Source organism: Nilaparvata lugens, chromosome Y (genome assembly GCF_014356525.2).
Source record: "Nilaparvata lugens isolate BPH chromosome Y, ASM1435652v1, whole genome shotgun sequence".
NCBI classification, from domain to species: domain Eukaryota; kingdom Metazoa; phylum Arthropoda; class Insecta; order Hemiptera; family Delphacidae; genus Nilaparvata; species Nilaparvata lugens.
In genome coordinates this window covers 3,850,722-3,857,866 of record NC_052519.1, presented here as the reverse complement: position 1 = coordinate 3,857,866, position 7,145 = coordinate 3,850,722, and the positions used below count along the sequence as shown (strand labels likewise).

Genomic DNA, 7,145 nt, shown 5'->3' with positions numbered 1-7,145 from the left:
ATGGTATCATTTTTTCGTATTAATACGGAATTATGAGAATAATGTAGTTAGTTATTATAATCGAATGGCTTTATAGGTGGGGATCCCTGACGGAAGTTCCATCTTGCATAAATAGGTATTTAATTTACGTCGTCAATGAGCCTCACGACTATCAGTCGGGACCGACGATTCAATGATTGTCACCCATCTGATAACATAATCATCTATCTCTACAAGAATGATCCAAAAAATAAATCAGGAGCGAAAGATGTTCGAGCTGGAAGTCCAGTGTTACATTTGCAAATAATTATTGTCAATGGATATTACAGCAGTATAAGGGAAATAACGGATGCGGCAGTGAATTTTTAAGCACAGTTCATTATGAAGAATATTCAGTCTTAGTGAGATCATTGTTACCCTGAAAGATGCATGTCCGTTTTCGTATTTATTGAGAGTGTGCTATGACATTTTCTCCGCTTCTCATTTAGACATTTACCATTAATTTCATAATTTTATTATGATGAGAGCTACACTTCGTACAACGAGAACAATTTCCTCTCATGAATGGAAAACCATTTGGCATGGTTTCGAACACCGTGGAGAACATTCAATGCGGTATAATGCGACGAATAATAATAGTAATTTATATTTGATAGTGTACAATCTACCACTTATAGAGGTGCGTACAGTAATGCGCCATGAACACGCGCATTTCACTTTTAATCAGCTGATGCTATTCTTATATCTGTATTTGTACAGAAACAGTAAGATACATACATAATAAGCATAAACTGATAGGACGGCACGCATCGGACAATTAGATTTGATGCATTGTTTTCAATTGTAGTGCGCATGCCTATACGATGCAGATAGGTATGCGTACTCCAATTGAAAACAATGCATCAAAGTCTGTACTCACCTTTAGAAACAAAATCGACATCGAACGTACAGCCTAACGGACACAGGTAAAATTATTATAAAAGCTCAAGACAGGGTATTTAGTAAATAGAGTTTTTAATAACAATTTTATGCAATCTATTGCACATTATGAGAATTATAATGAAATTATATAAAACAATTTCAGAGTATAAAATGTGACAAACTCTTTACATAAACAGACAACATTACTTTTCAAGTGTTAATTTCGTTTGTTCAAATACACTTATTATTTATTATGTTTATTGATAAAACACTTCATAAGTGTATAAAAAATATTGGATTGCTCTATGTAAAACAAATAATATGGTGAGGTATCAGTGGAGTTGGCACGTTCATCAGTCTGAAAAAGAGAATGAAAAATTAATAGAGAATAAATAAATGAATTTATTTCTTCCTTGAATTAACATATTAAAATATTAAATTTACATTTTAAATTTACATATTATAAGTACAGATGAAATATTAATCACGTCTTCAGTTGTCCGATCAGTGATTAAGTGAAATATGTTTGAGAACGTAAAATATGCATGAAAATAACATAATAATTATAGAGGAAAGAATTGGCTTATACATGTACATAATGGAAAATACACGTTTGACACATTACCACTTATGAACTAATGGAAGAACTGATCAACTTGCTGCATCAACGACATACAGTCAAACATTTAGAGAGATAAAAGTAGCCTGGATAAATTTAAAACAGATTGTTACATTCTTTCAAGAACTACTACATTACTTTGAAATGATAAGAAATAAGAATAGATTTGAAAGATAAGATTATAGCGTAGAAATCAACACGGACTCCTGCTTAACTAAAATGTGAAATCAACATAGATTTTTATCACTTTTTAGGTTTTATTTAATTTCAGTTATTATATAAGTGTATTGCTATTTTTTAATGTTATCCTAATCATCCTGCAAAGAAAAAGTTGCCAACAGCAACGGAGATCTGCAAGGTGAACCTGTGCTACAATCAAATAAAAGATTCAACTACAATGACACAAGCTTATATTCTATCATACCTAACTTCTCTTCAATTTTCCCGCTTTCTGTTTACCCTCACATTAAATGATTTTCTGGTTGGCCGAGCGAAGTGAGGTCTAAGATTCAAGTCGACGGTTTGGCATTTCTCTTTATGTTTAATTATATATATAAAAGCGAAATGGCACTCACTCACTCACTCACTCACTCACTCGCATAACTAAAAATCTACCGGACCGAAAATGTTCTTATTTGGTAGGTATGTTCAGTTGGCCCTTTAGAGGCGCACTAAGAAATCTTTTGGCAATATTTCAACTCTAAGGGTTGTTTTTAAGGGTTTAAAGTTCGTCTTTTAGCATGTATATTCTTCTTCTCTCAATCTCTTAATTAGAATTGAAATTTCCATATCATATGTTACTATAGAACTATAATCTAGATAGAGTACCTCTTCGAAACAGTTGTTAACTGGCAACTAAATTAATAATTTTGTCAGGTTGGCATTAAGTTGAGTTGATTTTGTTAGGTTGGCACCAAGTTGAAGATTTAAATGCATTTATCGCGGAAAAATGATTGGGCACTGCTACTTCAATCCTGGGAATATTATATTACTAGCCGTCAGGCTCGCTACGCTCGCCATATCTGTTTAGCCAGACGTTTAGTCTGGACCCCCGACTGGATGTCCTAATATAATATGATAAAAATGAAAAAATGCAGGCGAGCGAAGCGAGCCTGCTGATCTCATTCTTGGACGATCCAGTCGTGGGTCCAGGGGCGGAGCCCCCTGGCTAGACGGATATGGCGAGCGAAGCGAGCCTGACGGCTAGTGTTTATATATGTTTATATGTTGCGCATTTACAGCTAAACGTGGAAATAGATTTTCATGAAATTGGCACGTATGTTCCTTTTTAAATTGCGCGTCGACGTATATACAAGGTTTTTGGAAATGTTGCATTTCAAGGATAATATAAAAGGAAAAAGGAGCCTCCTTCATACGCCAATATTACCGTAAGATTACCTATAGATTATTCATCATAAATCAGCTGTCTAGTGGACTATAATACTACCCGTTCAAAAACATCGAACATCTTGAAAAAGTATCTTTCCATCAACGTTAGTAGACAGTGTTGTCTACTAGCTTTGTCTTTCCATAAGCTGAGGCCATGATTCTAGTTTAGAGTATAGAACACATTTTTCTTTTTTAATCTGATGATCAAGATTGCAACAAATATTATTGAAAAGAAATGATTTCTAAAATCATGAAAAGTGAGAAATGAAGTTTGTAGGAAATCCACATTATGGTAGTTTATTTTTTAATTTCAACACACCGATTTTTCGCCAACACGACAACACAGAATGTTCACTGATGGGTTGATTGGATTGGCGTATCGACGGCAGCCAGACCTGATAACAGCGCTCACACTCACATTTCGGGACGACACATTACGATACGATAGGACAGGAAGCTCTATGTTTATTTAAGATTTTTCTAGACATTTTAAATTGATAAATAATTATTTATTAATTTTTAAGGAAACATAACAACAGGTCAATGTTAGCTTGAATGTCTACTTGAATGTCTGTTAGCTATAAAAAGTCTACTGAAGTCATGAAAACCAAAACGATTATAGGCAAGGAAAATTGAGACGGAAAGTTAGTAGCAACTAGTGCTTATCATCAAGTTATTTTCCATCAATTTTCACCACCAAATGGAGCATCTATGAAATGGAAATCAAGTCATGCTTCCTGCTAAAATTCAATGCTCACAGTACTTATATGTCCAGATACCAAGTTATTTTCGGACGCGTTTCGTCATACTGGCCACTATCTTCAGCGTGACTATTCATTCAATTTAACTTTATTTTAATAATTACTTGATCATTCTAGAACAAAAATTGCACTCACCCAGCATCTGTATTCTCACCATCACCGGGCGTCTGTTATTCATTTCGCATTCCCACCGCCTCCATCCATCTCGCGGGCCCCTGGGGACGACGACAGCTACAGGGGGCACTTGACTACTGTGACAGGGTCGTCGCTCGGCTGCCCACTGGCTCTAGGGCGGTGGTTGCCTGAAATATCACACAGCAAATAGATTTTCAAGTGAACGCTGAATGAGACCACATCTTTCTTATGTCATCTTAAAAATTAAAAAAAGCATTTTTAGACTTTCCAATAAAATGATTATGCAGGGCATGATGAATATGAATATATGCCATTTTATTAGTAATTCGCTAGTATGTAATTTATTGGTGGAAAGTACATTATTCCAAAGTATCTCGTTCCTTGCTCTATATACCATAACAGACTGCTAAAGCCAATTAATTGTGAGCATATCTTTTTTAATCATCTCAAAAAGAAACTTTCGGACATTTTGATTGGAGGATCATAAATTGCATAATGAATACATGTCATTCCATTGGCAATCCACTTCTTTCATGGAATTTATTAGTGTTAATGACTTTATTTCAAAATTTCCAGTTTTCTTGCACCACCCATAACAGGCTATAAATCCCGAATGTGAACAAATCTTTCCAACGCCATTTTTAAAAATAAAGAGATACATTTGGACATTTCAACTGTATGAACATAAATTGCATGATAAATAAATGCCATTCCATTAGTATTCTACTAGTTTTATGAATATTGTTTCTTCGAAATTTCAAAACTTCTCGTTTCCCTGCGTATCCCAGTATTATATGAAGCTATTATCATTAACTTACTATTACACTACTAACCAACTAATACCATTTGAAATATTCTATTATGAAGTTTCTTCTTGAAAATTTAAATAATTTTGAATGTGAATTTGCAACTATTCATTGAAAGGATATCCATTGCTTCTCACAAGAGTAGGCCTAGATAATCATTTTGTTATTATTATCAGCAAGGTGGAGTGGCCATAGTCGAGTGGATGAGATGCTGGCTTTATAATTCAGATGCCCGGGTTTAAATCCTGGATCGGGAAATTTTTTTCGGGCAACTACCTTTTTCGGATGGACACGTTAAGTCGTCGATCCCTGCTGCCCAAAACCAGTCATGAGGTCATGTCATGTCAGAGTCCCTGAAATTGATCAGGTGCGAGCAGAACCAGACCTGAACCAGCCAGCTCGATATTATTACGCATATTATCAGCAAGGTTACTTCTACTGTAGATGAATAATATGATAACCATAGTTGAGGGTCACTGATGAATTATTACTCATCACTGCAAGTTGACGACAAAAACGACACAATAATTCTACCTCTTATTTTTATATACATTGATTAAGCAATAAATAATTTAATATTAGTATTGAATTAAGGAGAAAATTCCTATTCCTATCATATTATCCTTGGAATGCAAAATAATTTCAAAAAACCTTACACGTATATCGACGCGCAATTCAAAAAGGAGCATTTCTGTCAGTCAATTTAATGAAAAAGCTGTTGCCGCGTCGATAAAGCGAAATAAAGCGAAAAATATCGCGCGTTACTTGGCCGTGAATGTCTTGCGTTATCGTCAGGGCTTGCATAAAACATCATGCTCTCCCTACTAACTGCCACTTCCCGGTCACGTGACTTGAATAGTCAGTAAGTTCAGTGTGTTATTTTTATTGTAAATTTTTTATTACTAAGAGGGTGAATCAAATGAAAACATTAAAAGTGTTGTAAAGTTTCGATAAGTTATAGGATCGATCCGGTAGTTGGCAGGGATGTTCGTTGAAGCTTACACAATGACTACTAGGTACGTTAGTGACCTTGCTACATACAATTAGCAGTGACTTCAGTTACAATATGGCCGCCCCATTATCAATATGCACCGCATTAGATCAGCGATCAGTCACTCGTTTCTTGAGCAGTGAAGGTGTCAAACCAATGGTAATTCATAGCAGGATGACAGTACATATGGTGATTCATGTTTGTCCAGAAACAAACATTGTCATCAACCAGATACACGAAAAGGAATGGTGCCATAGCTCATCGCCAAAATAAAAAAAAACCTCCGAAATCAGCGATCAACAGGAAAACTCTTGCTGACTCTCTTCTGTGATGTGAACAATGTAATTTTGGAGCATTACATTGACAGGGGAATGACAGTAAACATTAATTCTTATCCAAATCTCTTGGAAAATCATTTTCGACCAGCAATCAGGAGTAAATGGCGAGGACTTCTCCTTTCATGTGTTTTGTTACAGCAGGACAACGCCCGACCACATACAGCCAGTCTCTCGGTTCAAACTATCCAGAATATCACATTTGAAAGCCTCATTCATTCACCTTATTCTCCAGACCTCGCCCCTAGTGACTTTCATGTGTTCGGAAATCTTAAAGATGCAATGGAAAGCATTTCCAAAGTGATGATGAGGTGAAAACCGCGGTGCACGAGTGACTACAGGCACATAAAACTTCAAGGAGACTATCTCAGAAAATTATAAATATAAGGTTCACTTAGTTATCAAAATAAATGATATATAACCGTTTTAAAGTTTTCATTTGATTCACCCTCGTATAAATTGATTGCAATACGTATTTTTAAGAAATTCACTGTAGTATTAGAGAGCTGTTGAAACGTCGATGAATAAAAAACCCACGTTTGTTGAAAAACTATTTAAAGTAGGTTCAACTTACAGAATGGTTAGCCTCTTTGTTATTAGAAGTAATCCACTTGTATAAATCGCTCGGCTGAAACTCTGGTTCTGTCAAATTTCTCCTTGATTGGATAGTTGTATTTGATCCAACTACAAAATAATAACAGAACTAATACAACTACAAAAATAATAACAGAACTGACTAAGTAATGAAATTTATTTTTCTCAATTACAACTAAGTGTAATTACAACAAAAATAGGTGAATTGGAACTTTCTAATTGAATGAAAAATCATTAAAAAAAACAATTACGTGTCTAAATATTAAGGTTATGGCGTACAGAAGGCAAGCGTTAGGTCCAAACTTTACAAACATAATTTTTTCCGCTGAGGCGCGTCTATTCCGCTCGACAGTGCTTTCCATAAAACACAATGCATCTTGTAAATTAACAGAAAATTCCTCGCTTCTGTACAGCTCTTTTACTTTGTGCCGAAAGGTATAATTCCTAATCGACGACTCTAGACGCGCGTCTATGCTAGAGCCGTCGCTAAGAAATTGTACCTTCGGCATATACTATAATAATAAGATTATGAGTAGATAATAATATTAGTAAAATTAAAATAATACAGGTATTGATGTCATTGTACTTGACATTATGTGGAACTAGGCTATTTAT

General features: G+C 35.0%; 1 long non-coding RNA gene across 2 annotated transcripts; it reads right to left on the bottom strand.

The window, feature by feature from the left end:
- Positions 1-976: 976 nt before the first annotated feature.
- LOC120355245 lies at positions 977-6,618 on the bottom strand. Of its 2 annotated transcripts, none has more exons than XR_005573465.1 (3): positions 6,511-6,618; positions 3,805-3,971; positions 977-1,258 (listed from the first exon to the last, which is right to left on the bottom strand). It is a non-coding gene; the product is annotated as an uncharacterized LOC120355245 (long non-coding RNA). The 2 variants fall into 2 exon arrangements; XR_005573466.1 differs by lacking the exon at positions 6,511-6,618 and adding an exon at positions 4,887-6,113.
- Positions 6,619-7,145: the final 527 nt, after the last annotated feature.